Genomic DNA, 14,031 nt, shown 5'->3' on the forward strand with positions numbered 1-14,031 from the left:
CACAGCCCCCATAGAATGTAATGCAGCCAGCCCCAATAGAATGTAATAAATCCCCCCATAGAATGTAATAAATTCCCCCATAGAATGTAATACAGCACAGCCCCCATAGAATGTAATACAGCACAGCCCCCATAGAATGTAATACAGCCCCCCAATAGCACCACTCATTGATATATCTAAAAAAAAAAAAAAAACACTCTCCTCATGCCCCGCGCTGCTCCCGGCTCCGGTCTCAGCAGCTGCAGTCTGCCCGCCCGACACACAGCAGGTGCACGATGATATGACGTCATCGCGCACCCGCAGTGTCAGAGGCAGAGCGGGGAATGATGGGAGAGGGAGCGACAGCAGACGCTCTCTCCTCCATCATTGCATTCAACTGTACCGGCGTCATAGACGTCGGTATAGTTGAATGCGGCGGGGCTGGCAGGGGGGAATCGGCGCTTGCGAGTGGCCCACGACTGCCATGGCCCTTCTGGCATTTGCCAGAAATGCCCGATGGCCAGTCCGGCCCTGGTCTACTCTTTGTGCTGTCACATGATGGTCTGCTCTTTGTGCTGTCACATGGTGGTCTGCCCCTTGTGCTGTCACATGATGGTCTGCTCCTTGTGCTGTCTCATGATGGTCTGCTCTTTGTGCTGTCACATGGTGGTCTGCCCCTTGTGCTGTCACATAATGATCTGCCACTTGTGCTGTCTCATGAAGGTCTGCCACTTTTGCTGTGTCATGATGGTCTGCTACTTGTGCTGTCTCATGATGGTCTGCCACTTGTGCTGTCTCATGTTGGTCTGCTACTTGTGCTGTCACATGATGATCTTCGCCTTGTCCTGTCACATGAAGGTGTGCTACCTGTCATGTCACATGATGGTCAGTTCCTTGTGATGCGGCCGTCCAGGCAGAAAACCACTGGTGAAGCTGTGGGCTTGATGTCAACTGACATTACAGAGGTGACATCAACCCCACAAATATGAACCCCACTTGCCACCGCTACAATGCAAGTGGGATGAGCCAGGCAAAGCGCCAAAATATGCACAACTAATAGATGTGCCCTTTCTGGGTAGCTGCAGGCTGCTGTTTTTAGGCTGGGAGGGCCTATATCAATGGCCCCTTACCAGCCTGAGAATACCAGCCCCCAGCTATGAGCTTTAGAATGGCTTGTTGTCAAAAATGGGGGGGAACCCCACACCGTTTTTTAAAATAATTTATTTAAAAAATTAAAAAAAACATCGTGAGGACCCCTCTTTTCTTGATAACCAACCTTGCAGAAGCTGACAGCTGAGGGTTGCAGCCCCCCAGCTGTGAGTTTTGCCTTGTTGGTTCAAGAAAATATGGGGGAACCCACATTGGGTTTTTCATTCATTTATTTAGTTAGATCACAGTCGGCGGCTGTGGAATACCCCAATCATCTGCTCCTGCAGTCACTGTTATTAGCGGCAGCCAGTGTCGGATGATGGGAGTAATTGTCCCAAAAGCCCTCACCTGCTGTCATTGTTCAGACTTTATTATAACTCTCATCATTCTCCTCTGCTCGCGCCGATCACCTGCAGTGCAGGGGAGAATTATGAGAGCCGTCTTCAGCACCTGCCACCGGGGAACAGCGCTTACTGTAGCGCTTCTTCCCCGGCGGCCGTCCGTGTGATACTGATGTGACACACAGTTGCCACACATGTGCTGCATGTAGTACACACATGGACACGGATATCTAAGGTACTGGAAATATCAGGATGTGTGAAACCGGCCTTAAATGGTGAAATAAAATTCAAAAATTTGTATGAAAAAATGTTTTTGCTTTTGTCGCCGTTTTCCGGGATCTGGGGCTGGGTGAGTGCTTATGTTTTGCGGCCTGAGCTGATGTTTTTATTGATACTATTTTAAGGTAGATACGATGTTTTGATCGCCCATTATTGCCAAGTTGAGATGGCAAAAAAAGCATAATCCTGGCATTTCTATTTTTTATCGTTACGCCGTTTACCGATTCCAGATTAATTCCAGATTCCAGATTAATTTTGATAGATCGGGCGATTCTAAATGCAGCGATTCCAAATATGTGTTTTATTTTTTTAAAATTTTCCAATGGGGCAAGAGGGGGTGATATGAACTTTTGTGTTTTTTATTTTTTTCATATTTTTACAAACTTTTTTTTACTTTATTTAATAGTCCCCTTAGCAGACTATTAAATAAGTAAAGCTGCGATCATCCGATCACCTGTGCTATACATGACAGGGCTTCAGCCCTACTATGTATAGCACAAATCACGATCTCTTATGAACACTGGCCGGCATTCATAGGAATATCGTAATAACAGGCATGGGGGTTTTCTGCAGATGCCTGACTGTCATGGCAGCCCATCAACACCCTGCAATCATGTCACTGGCATGCCAATTGGAGCGTGGAATGGGGCGCGCCTCCACAGCTTGTTTTAAATCAGTCAGTGATTGGCAGAGGGATTTAACAGGTTAACAGCTGCAGGTGGAGCATATCTCACCCACAGATATTAAAGGCACATGACTGCTGATTAAATCAATTGTTATTTGCGGGGAAATATGCGGGCTCAGCGTCAGAGCCCGCATCAAAGTCACGGACATGTACATCATATGTCATGAAGGGGTTACACCCTTTCTGACATCAGACGTAATATCCCGTCCATGTGACCTGGGCCAATTTAACCATGGCCGGAATATTACGTCTGAGTGATCGGTTGCGGTCCCGGGGGGAGGTCGGGCGATCGCCGCCGAGTGTCAGCTGAGTTTGACAGCTGACACCCGGCACTAGGTGCCAGGAGCAGTCACAGAATGCTCCCGGAACTTTAACCACCAAAGTACTGCGATCAAACACGATCGCAGCATTCCACAGGCTGGCGCAGGACTGACAGCCCCTCTGCCTTTGGATCAGAGACCCGGCGGCGTGACACGGAGTCCCGAACGTTGCCATGGTGAGCGGATGTCGTCATGACCACATCCAGGTCACTAGAGCAAGGAAACCTGTTGGTCTTTTGCAGTGCATGATCAGCAAGTCTCCCTGTCAGTGCGGCGCTGACAGCTTATATGGCATGCAGATGCTGCTTAATCTGCATGCTATAGGAGCGATCAGCCTGCAAAAAATGATTGTCCTATAGTGGGACAAAGTAAAAAAGATAGAAAAACGTAAAATAATTTTTTTTTTAAATCATTGTAAAAATATATTAAAAAAGATAAAAAATAATTATAAAAAATCAATATACAGTGCCTTGCGAAAGTATTCACTCCCTGGAACTTTTCAACCTTTTCCCACATATCATGCTTCAAACATAAAGATACCAAATGTAAAATTTTGGTGAAGAATCAACAACAAGTTGAACACAATTGTGAAGTTGAATGAAATTTATTGCTTATTTTCAATTTTTGTGGAAATTCAAAAACTGAAAAGTGGGGCGCGCAATATTATTCGGCCCCTTTAACTTAATACTTTGTTGCGCCATCTTTTGCTGTGATTACAGCTGCAAGTCACTTGGGGTATGTCTCTATCAGTATTGTACATTGAGAGACTGAAAGTCTTGCCCATTCTTCCTTGGCAAACAGCTTGAGCTCAGTGAGGTTTGAAGGAGATCGATTGTGAGTAGCAGTTTTCAGCTCTTTCCACAGATTCTCGATTGGAGTGAGGTCTAAACTTTGACTTGTCCATTCTAATACCTGGATACGTTTATTTGTGAACCATTCCATTGTAGATTTTGCTATATTTTTGGAATCATTGTCTTGTTGAAAGACAAATCTCCGTCCCAGTCTCAGGTCTTTTGCAGACTCTAACATGTTTTCTTCAAGAATGGTTCTGTATTTGGCTCCATCCATCTTCCCATCAATTTTAACCATCTTCCCTGTCCCTGATGAAGAAAATCAGGCCCAAACCATGATGCTGCCATCACCATGTTTGACAGTGGGGATGGTGTGCTCAGGGTGATGAGCTGTGTTGCCTTTACACCAAACATATCGTCTGGCATTGTTGCCAAAAAGTTCGATTTTGGTTTCATCTGACTAGAGCACCTTCTTCCAGATGTTTGGTGTGTCTCCCAGGTGGCTTGTTGCAAACTTTAAACCTTTTAAACGACACCTTTTATGGATATCTTTGAGAAATGGCTTTCTTCTTGCTACTCTTCCATAAAGGCCTGATTTGTGCAGTGTGCGACTGATTGTTGTCCTATGGACAGACTGTCCCACCTCAGCTGTAGATCTCTGCAGTTCATCCAGAGTGATCATGGGCCTCTTGGCTGCATCTCTGATCAGTCTTCTCCTTGTTTGAGATGAAAGTTTAGAGGGACGGCCGGGTCTTGGTAGATTTGCAGTGGTATGATACTCCTTCCATTTCAATAAGATCGCTTGCACAGTGCTCCTTGGGATGTTTAAAGTTTTGGAAATCATTTTGTATCCAAATCCAGCTTTAAACTTCTCCACAACAGTATCATGGACCTGCCTGTTATGAACTGGTGATTCAGAACCACAATAGACCTGGTGGTTAAGAGCACACAAAGTGACCTGATAGTTACTAATAACATAGGACGAGCTCTGAGACGTGGGAACTCTGCTGACCGCAATCCCTAATCCTATCACACCACACTAGAGGTAGCCGTGGAGCGCTCCTGACCAAACCTAGGCGCCTCGGGCACAGCCTGAGAAACTAGCTAGCCCTGAAGATAGAAAAATAAGCCTACCTTGCCTCAGAGAAATTCCCCAAAGGAAAAGGCAGCCCCCCACATATAATGACTGTGAGAAAAGATGAAAATACAAACACAGGGATGAAATAGATTTAGCAAAGTGAGGCCCGACTTACTGAATAGACCGAGGATAGGAAAGATAGCTTTGCGGTCAGCACAAAAACCTACAAACAACCACGCAGAGGGCACAAAAAGACCCTCCGCACCGACTAACGGTACGGAGGTGCTTCCTCTGCGTCCCAGAGCTTTCAGCAAGCAAGAAAAACCAATATAGCAAGCTGGACAGAAAAAATAGCAAACAAAAGTAACACAAGCAGAACTTAGCTTATGCAGAGAAGACAGGCCACAAGAACGATCCAGGAGAGAGCAAGACCAATACTGGAACATTGACTGGAGGCCAGGAACAAAGAACTAGGTGGAGTTAAATAGAGCAGCACCTAACGACTTAACCTCGTCACCTGAGGAAGGAAACTCAGAAGCCGCAGCCTGTTGTGAATTCTGTGGCAGAGCTCCCTCCTGTGGTCACAAGTGGTACTGCGGCTTCTGAGTTTCCTTCCTCAGGTGATGTGGTGAAGTCGTTAGGTGCTGCTCTATTTAACTCCACCTAGTGCTTTGCTCCTGGCCTCCAGTCAATGTTCTAGTATTGGTCTTGCTTCCTCCTGGATCGTTCCTGTGGCCTGTCTGCTCTGCATAAGCTAAGTTTTGCTTGTGTTATTTTTGTTTGCTATTTTTTCTGTCCAGCTTGCTTAATTGGTTTTTCTGGCTTGCTGGAAGCTCTGGGACGCAGAGGGAGCACCTCCGTACCGTTAGTCGGTGCGGAGGGTCTTTTTGCCCCCTCTGCGTGGTTGTTTGTAGGGTTTTGTGTTGACCGCAAAGTTATCTTTCCTATCTTCGGTCTGTTCAGTAAGTGGGCCTCACTTTGCTAAATCTATTTCATGTCTGCGTTTGTATTTTCATCTCTACTCACAGTCATTATATGTGGGGGGCTGCCTTTTCCTTTGGGGTATTTCTCTGAGGCAAGGTAGGCTTATTTTTCTATCTTAGGCCTAGCTAGTTTCTCAGGCTGTGCCGAGTTGCATAGGGAGCGTTAGGCGCAATCCACGGCTGCCTCTAGTGTGGTTGGATAGGATTAGGGATTGCGGTCAGCAGAGTTCCCACGTCTCAGAGCTCGTCCTATGTCTTTTGGTTATTGTCAGGTCACTTTGTGTGCTCTGAACTTCAAGGTCCATTGTGGTTCTGAATTACCTGTTCATAACAGTACTGGAGGCCAAAAGTACTAATGCTTCTCAATAGAGGGAAAAAAGAAGTTCTGAGACCATTTTGTTTTCTTTGCACTGCGTTTTGCCTTTTTTTTCCCCTAGACATTTGGGTGGTTCAGGACACAGGTGTAGTGATGGACATTAAAGGTCTGTCTTCATGTGTGGATCATCTCACTGCAAGAGTACAAAATATTCAAGACTTTGTGGTTCAGAATTCTATGTTAGAACCAAGAATTCCTATTCCTGATTTGTTTTCTGGAGATAGAGCTAAATTTCTGAGTTTCAAAAATAATTGTAAACTGTTTCTGGCTTTGAAACCTCACTCCTCTGGTGACCCAGTTCAACAAGTTAGGATCATTATTTCTTTATTAAGTGGCGACCCTAAAGACTGGGCATTTTCCCTTGCGCCAGGAGATCCTGCATTATGTAATATTGATGCGTTTTTCCTGGCGCTCGGATTGCTGTACGATGAACCTAATTCGGTGGATCAGGCAGAGAAAAATTTGCTGGCTCTGTGTCAGGGTCAGGATGAGATAGAGATTTATTGTCAGAAGTTTAGAAAGTGGTCCGTGCTCACTCAATGGAATGAAGGTGCGCTGGCAGCTATTTTCAGAAAGGGTCTCTCTGAAGCCCTTAAGGATGTTATGGTGGGATTTCCCATGCCTGCTGGTCTGAATGAGTCTATGTCTTTGGCTATTCAGATCGGTCGACGCTTGCGTGAGCGTAAATCTGTGCACCATTTGGCGGTATTATCCGAGCATAAACCTGAGCCTATGCAGTGCGATAGGACTTTGACCAGAGTTGAACGGCAAGAACACAGACGTCAGAATGGGCTGTGTTTCTACTGTGGTGATTCCACTCATGCTATCTCCGATTGTCCTAAGCGCACTAAGCGGTTCGCTAGGTCTGCCACCATTGGTACGGTACAGTCAAAATTTCTTTTGTCCGTTACTTTGATCTGCTCTTTGTCATCTTATTCTGTCATGGCATTTGTGGATTCAGGCGCTGCCCTGAATTTGATGGACTTGGAGTATGCTAGGCGTTGTGGGTTTTTCTTGGAGCCCTTGCAGTGTCCTATTCCATTGAGAGGAATTGATGCTACGCCTTTGGCCAAGAATAAGCCTCAGTACTGGACCCAGCTGACCATGTGCATGGCTCCTGCACATCAGGAGGATATTCGCTTTCTGGTGTTGCATAATCTGCATGATGTGGTCGTGTTGGGGTTGCCATGGCTACAAGTCCATAACCCAATATTAGATTGGAAATCAATGTCTGTGTCCAGCTGGGGTTGTCAGGGGGTACATGGTGATGTTCCATTTCTGTCTATTTCGTCATCCACCCCTTCTGAGGTCCCAGAGTTCTTGTCTGATTACCGGGATGTATTTGATGAGCCCAAGTCCAATTCCCTACCTCCGCATAGGGATTGTGATTGTGCTATCGATTTGATTTCTGGTAGTAAGTTTCCTAAAGGTCGACTGTTTAATTTATCTGTACCTGAGCACGCCGCTATGCGGAGTTACGTGAAGGAGTCCTTGGAGAAAGGTCATATTCGCCCGTCATCGTCGCCATTGGGAGCGGGGTTCTTTTTTGTGGCCAAGAAGGATGGTTCGCTGAGACCTTGTATAGATTACCGCCTTCTAAATAAAATCACGGTCAAATTTCAGTACCCCTTGCCGCTGCTATCTGATTTGTTTGCTCGGATCAAGGGGGCTAGTTGGTTCACCAAGATAGATCTTCGTGGTGCGTATAATCTTGTGCGTATTAAGCGGGGCGATGAATGGAAAACTGCATTTAATACGCCCGAGGGCCATTTTGAGTACCTAGTTATGCCTTTCGGACTTGCCAATGCTCCATCGGTGTTTCAGTCCTTTATGCATGACATCTTCCGAGAGTACCTGGATAAATTCCTGATTGTATACTTGGATGATATTTTGGTCTTCTCGGATGATTGGGAGTCTCATGTGAAGCAGGTCAGAATGGTGTTCCAGGTCCTGCGTGCTAATTCTTTGTTTGTGAAGGGATCAAAGTGTCTCTTTGGTGTTCAGAAGGTTTCATTTTTGGGGTTCATTTTTTCCCCTTCTACTATCGAGATGGACCCTGTTAAGGTCCAGGCCATCTATAATTGGACTCAGCCGACATCTCTGAAGAGTCTGCAAAAGTTCCTGGGCTTTGCTAATTTTTATCGTCGCTTCATCTGTAATTTTTCTAGTATTGCTAAACCATTGACCGATTTGACCAAGAAGGGTGCTGATGTGGTCAATTGGTCTTCTGCTGCTGTGGAAGCTTTTCATGAGTTAAAGCGTCGTTTTTCTTCTGCCCCTGTGTTGTGTCAACCAGATGTTTCGCTTCCGTTCCAGGTCGAGGTTGATGCTTCTGAAATTGGAGCGGGGGCTGTTTTGTCGCAGAGAAGTTCTGATTGCTCGGTGATGAAACCATGCGCCTTCTTTTCCAGGAAGTTTTCGCCTGCTGAGCGAAATTATGATGTTGGCAATCGAGAGTTGCTGGCCATGAAGTGGGCATTCGAGGAGTGGCGTCATTGGCTTGAAGGAGCTAAGCATCGCGTGGTGGTCTTGACTGATCACAAGAACTTGACTTATCTCGAGTCTGCCAAACGGTTGAATCCTAGACAGGCTCGTTGGTCGCTGTTTTTCTCCCGTTTTGACTTTGTGGTTTCGTACCTTCCGGGCTCTAAAAATGTGAAGGCGGATGCCCTGTCTAGGAGTTTTGTGCCCGACTCTCCGGGTTTGTCTGAGCCGGCGGGTATTCTCAAAGAGGGAGTAATTTTGTCTGCCATCTCCCCTGATTTGCGGCGGGTGCTGCAAAAATTTCAGGCTAATAAACCTGATCGTTGCCCAGCGGAGAAACTGTTTGTCCCTGATAGGTGGACGAATAAAGTTATCTCTGAGGTTCATTGTTCGGTGTTGGCTGGTCATCCTGGAATCTTTGGTACCAGAGATTTAGTGGCTAGATCCTTTTGGTGGCCGTCTCTGTCGCGGGATGTGCGTTCTTTTGTGCAGTCCTGTGGGATTTGTGCTCGGGCTAAGCCCTGCTGTTCTCGTGCCAGTGGGTTGCTTTTGCCCTTGCCGGTCCCGAAGAGGCATTGGACACATATCTCTATGGATTTTATTTCAGATCTCCCCGTCTCTCAAAAAATGTCGGTCATTTGGGTGGTTTGTGATCGCTTCTCTAAGATGATCCATTTGGTACCCTTGTCTAAATTACCTTCCTCCTCTGATTTGGTGCCATTGTTCTTCCAGCATGTGGTTCGTTTACATGGCATTCCAGAGAACATCGTTTCTGACAGAGGTTCCCAGTTTGTTTCGAGGTTTTGGCGAGCTTTTTGTGCTAGGATGGGCATTGATTTGTCTTTTTCCTCGGCTTTCCATCCTCAGACAAATGGCCAGACCGAACGAACCAATCAGACCTTGGAAACATATCTGAGATGCTTTGTTTCTGCTGATCAGGATGATTGGGTGTCCTTCTTGCCTTTGGCTGAGTTCGCCCTTAATAATCGGGCCAGCTTGGCTACCTTGGTTTTGCCGTTTTTCTGCAACTCTGGGTTCCATCCTCGTTTCTCTTCAGGGCAGGTTGAGTCTTCGGACTGTCCTGGTGTGGATACGGTGGTGGACAGGTTACAGCAGATTTGGACTCATGTAGTGGACAATTTGACCTTGTCCCAGGAGAAGGCTCAACGTTTCGCTAATCGCAGACGCTGTGTGGGTCCCTGACTTCGTGTTGGGGATTTGGTTTGGTTGTCATCTCGTCATATTCCTATGAAGGTTTCCTCTCCTAAGTTTAAGCCTCGTTTCATTGGTCCGTATAGGATTTCTGAGATTCTTAATCCTGTGTCTTTTCGTTTGACCCTTCCAGATTCTTTTTCCATCCATAACGTATTCCATAGGTCATTGTTGCGGAGATACGTGGCACCTATGGTTCCATCTGTTGATCCTCCTGCCCCGGTTTTGGTGGAGGGGGAGTTGGAGTATATTGTGGAGAAGATTTTGGATTCTCGTGTTTCGAGACGGAAACTCCAGTATCTGGTTAAGTGGAAGGGTTATGGTCAGGAAGATAATTCCTGGGTCTTTGCCTCTGATGTCCATGCTGCCGATCTTGTTCGTGCCTTTCATATGGCTCATCCTGGTCGGCCTGGGGGCTCTGGTGAGGGTTCGGTGACCCCTCCTCAAGGGGGGGTACTGTTGTGAATTCTGTGGCAGAGCTCCCTCCTGTGGTCACAAGTGGTACTGCGGCTTCTGAGTTTCCTTCCTCAGGTGATGTGGTGAAGTCGTTAGGTGCTGCTCTATTTAACTCCACCTAGTGCTTTGCTCCTGGCCTCCAGTCAATGTTCTAGTATTGGTCTTGCTTCCTCCTGGATCGTTCCTGTGGCCTGTCTGCTCTGCATAAGCTAAGTTTTGCTTGTGTTATTTTTGTTTGCTATTTTTTCTGTCCAGCTTGCTTAATTGGTTTTTCTGGCTTGCTGGAAGCTTTGGGACGCAGAGGGAGCACCTCCGTACCGTTAGTCGGTGCGGAGGGTCTTTTTGCCCCCTCTGCGTGGTTGTTTGTAGGGTTTTGTGTTGACCGCAAAGTTATCTTTCCTATCTTCGGTCTGTTAAGTAAGTGGGCCTCACTTTGCTAAATCTATTTCATCTCTGCGTTTGTATTTTCATCTTTACTCACAGTCATTATATGTGGGGGGCTGCCTTTTCCTTTGGACTATTTCTCTGAGGCAAGGTAGGCTTATATTTCTATCTTAGGCCTAGCTAGTTTCTCAGGCTGTGCCGAGTTGCATAGGGAGCGTTAGGCGCAATCCACGGCTGCCTCTAGTGTGGTTGGATAGGATTAGGGATTGCGGTCAGCAGAGTTCCCACGTCTCAGAGCTCGTCCTATGTCTTTTGGTTATTGTCAGGTCACTTTGTGTGCTCTGAACTTCAAGGTCCATTGTGGTTCTGAATTACCTGTTCATAACAGCAGCCCCACTCACATCCACCAGAGGAAGCTCATAGACAGAACCAGCCGCAGTACCACTCATGACCACAGGAGGGAGCTTGACCACAGAATTCACAACACCTGCCTGTTGTGTTCCTTGGTCTTCATGGTGCTCTCTGTGCTTCAAACAGAACCCTGAGAATATCACAGAGCAGGTGCATTTATACGGAGACTTGATTACACACAGGTGGATTATATTTATCTTCATTAGTCATTTAGGACAACATTGGATTATTCAGAGATCCACAATGAACTTCTGGAGTGAGTTTGCTGCACTGAAAGTAAAGGGGTTGAATAATATTGCATGCCCCACTTTTCAGTTTTTGAATTTCCACAAAAATTTAAAATAACCAATAAATTTCATTCAACTTCACAATTGTGTTCCACTTCTTGTTCATTCTTCATCAAAAACTTACATTTGGTATCTTTATGTTTGAAGCATGATATGTGGGAAAAGGTTGAAAAGTTGCAGGGAGCGAATACTTTCGCAAGGCACTGTAAATGCCCCCCCCCCAAAGAAATTAATGAATTGCTGGTTTTTGTTCATTCTGCCTCCCATAAATCGGAATAGAAAGCGGTCAAAAAATGTCATGTGCCCAAAAATGGTACCAATAAAATCATCAAGTCATTTCGCAAAAAACAAGACCTCACATGACTGTGAGCCAAAATATGGAAAAATTATAGCTCTCAAAATGTGGCGAGGCTAAAACTATTTTTTGTAATAAAAGCGTTTAGTGTGTGACAAGAGCAAAACGTAAAAACCTGCTATAAGATCTCTTTCACACATCCTGATATTTCCAGTACAGGAGATGTCAGTGCCTGTGTGTGTAATATGTGTGGCACGTGTGGCATGCGTATGCCGCATCAGTACCACACGGACGGGCGCCAGGGAAGAAGCGTTACAGTAAGCACTGTTCCCTGGCGCTGGGTGCTGAACATGGCTCCCATCATTCTCCCTGCTCTGCCTGTGATCGGTGCGAGCAGGGCTGAATGATGAGAGTTACATGTAAGTGACAAAAGAGCAGGTGGCAGCTGATGGGACTATTACTCCCTTCAGCCTATCCCTGCTGCTGCTAATAACAGTGACAGCAGGAGCAATAAATGGAAAAAACGGTGTGGGTTCCCCTGTATTTTCTATAACCAGCCAGACAAAACTCACAGCTAGGGGCTGCAACCCTCACCTGTCGGCTTCAGCAAGGCTAGTTATCAAGAATAGAGGGGTCCCCACGCTGTTTTTTTTTATTTAATTATTTAAATAATTTTAAAAAACGGCCATGGATATTGACCCCCCCTCCCTGCCTAAAAATTGCTGCCCGTAACTGCCCAGAAAAGGCAAATCTATTAGGCTATTTTCACACTTCCGTCTTTTCAGATCCGTTACAATCCGTCGATTTTTGAGAATGCAGGATCCTGCATATTCGCAGACTTGTATTTGCAACGGTTTGTGACGGATAGCCATCCGTTTCATTCGTCGTGCACTGGATCCGTCGTAAAATAGCAGTCCGTCATGCAGAGAAAACGTTAATTGTAATGTTTTTTGTGCATGTCGGAAAATTGGTCATTGACGCATCCTGTGCTGACCGTCCTCGGCTACAATGGAAGCCTATGGACGCAGGATCCGTCGCTGACGATCACACACAGGAATCCAGCGACGGATCCAGTTTTTCCCTTCTGAATATGCCCGGAAGGAATTTCAAGTCTGGGAATCTCTCTCTCTCTCCCCCCGGACATTTAATTCCCGGAATTTCTGGACGAAGGATCCGTCACACACGTTTTTACCTATTTTCATGACGTCCGTCGATACGTCATTTTACTGCACCACGACGGACCCCAGAAAATGGAAGTGTGAAAGTAGCCTTATTAGTGGGGTTGATGTCACCTTTGTGTTATCAGGTGACATCAAGCCCACGGCTTAGTAATGGAAAGGTGTCTATAAAACACCTCTCCTTTACTAATCCTATAGTTATATGTTAAATACACAGCCAGAATAAAGTCCTTTAATTTAATAAATTACACAGACTACATTATTATTCTCAATTAAACCATACTTAATGCAACGCCTAAGTAAAATAAAAAAGCAACAATATACAATACCTGTCCGTCGTTGTTTCCCACGCTGTAATCCATGTCTGGGGGATAATTCATTTTCAACTTGGACGGTGCCAAGATGCAACCGTCTTGGCTGAAATCCACTGTTGAATAAGCTGCTGGGAACGCAGCGTCAGTGACTGGGGGTGACATCATAGAGGTTACCTCCGGTCACTGGGCGTTCCCAGCCAGGCTGAGCTGCGGTGAGATCCCCGCTAGCACCGTGCAGCGGCTCATTCACCAGTGGTTTTCAGCCGGGACGGTCACTTCTTGGCACCATCCAGGTTAATAATTAATTATCCCCAGATATGTATTTATTTAATTTAAAAAAACAGAGCGAGTACCCCTCTATTCTTGATAACCAGCCTTGCTGAAGGCTGAAGGTTGCAGCCCCCAGGTGTGAGTTTTGCCTGGCTGGTTATAGAAAATACAGGGGAACCCACGCCGTTTTTTTCATTTATTTATTTATAGCACCGGCAGCAGCTGATGAATACCCCCATCAGCTGCTCCTGCTGTCACTGTTATTAGCAGCAGCAGGTATAGGCGGATGGGAGAAATAGTCCCATCAACCACCACCTGGTCTTTTATCACTTAAATGTAACTTTCATAATTCTCCCCTGCTTGCGACGATCGCCAGCAGAGCAGGGGAGAAAATAACAGTAAAATCTGGTGCTCTTTGCCTTCTGAGCTTTGCACTGTGCAAATGTCCGAGTTGTGGAGCTACAGCGGGCTGAGTTTCCAGGTGTATATGGATCTGGGCAGCTGGGGCGGGAGTAGGAGGTCAGGAATAACGACATACATGTGCGGCGGAGGTATATATACTAGGACCTCTCACACAGGGCTTCAACCCTGATGAAGAAGGGCGCATCCCTTCGAAACGCGTCGGTTAGTTGTTTGTCCCTAGCAGGGCTCCGTAGGCCTGTGACGTCACACGCTGCTTGTCAGCGTCGGCCATTTGTATCAGTGTAACCAGGGACGCCTCCGGCCAGGACGTTCCCTGGCTCTACACTAAGCAGCAAT

This window comes from Ranitomeya imitator, chromosome 4, assembly GCF_032444005.1.
Source record: "Ranitomeya imitator isolate aRanImi1 chromosome 4, aRanImi1.pri, whole genome shotgun sequence".
Lineage (NCBI taxonomy): Eukaryota > Metazoa > Chordata > Amphibia > Anura > Dendrobatidae > Ranitomeya > Ranitomeya imitator.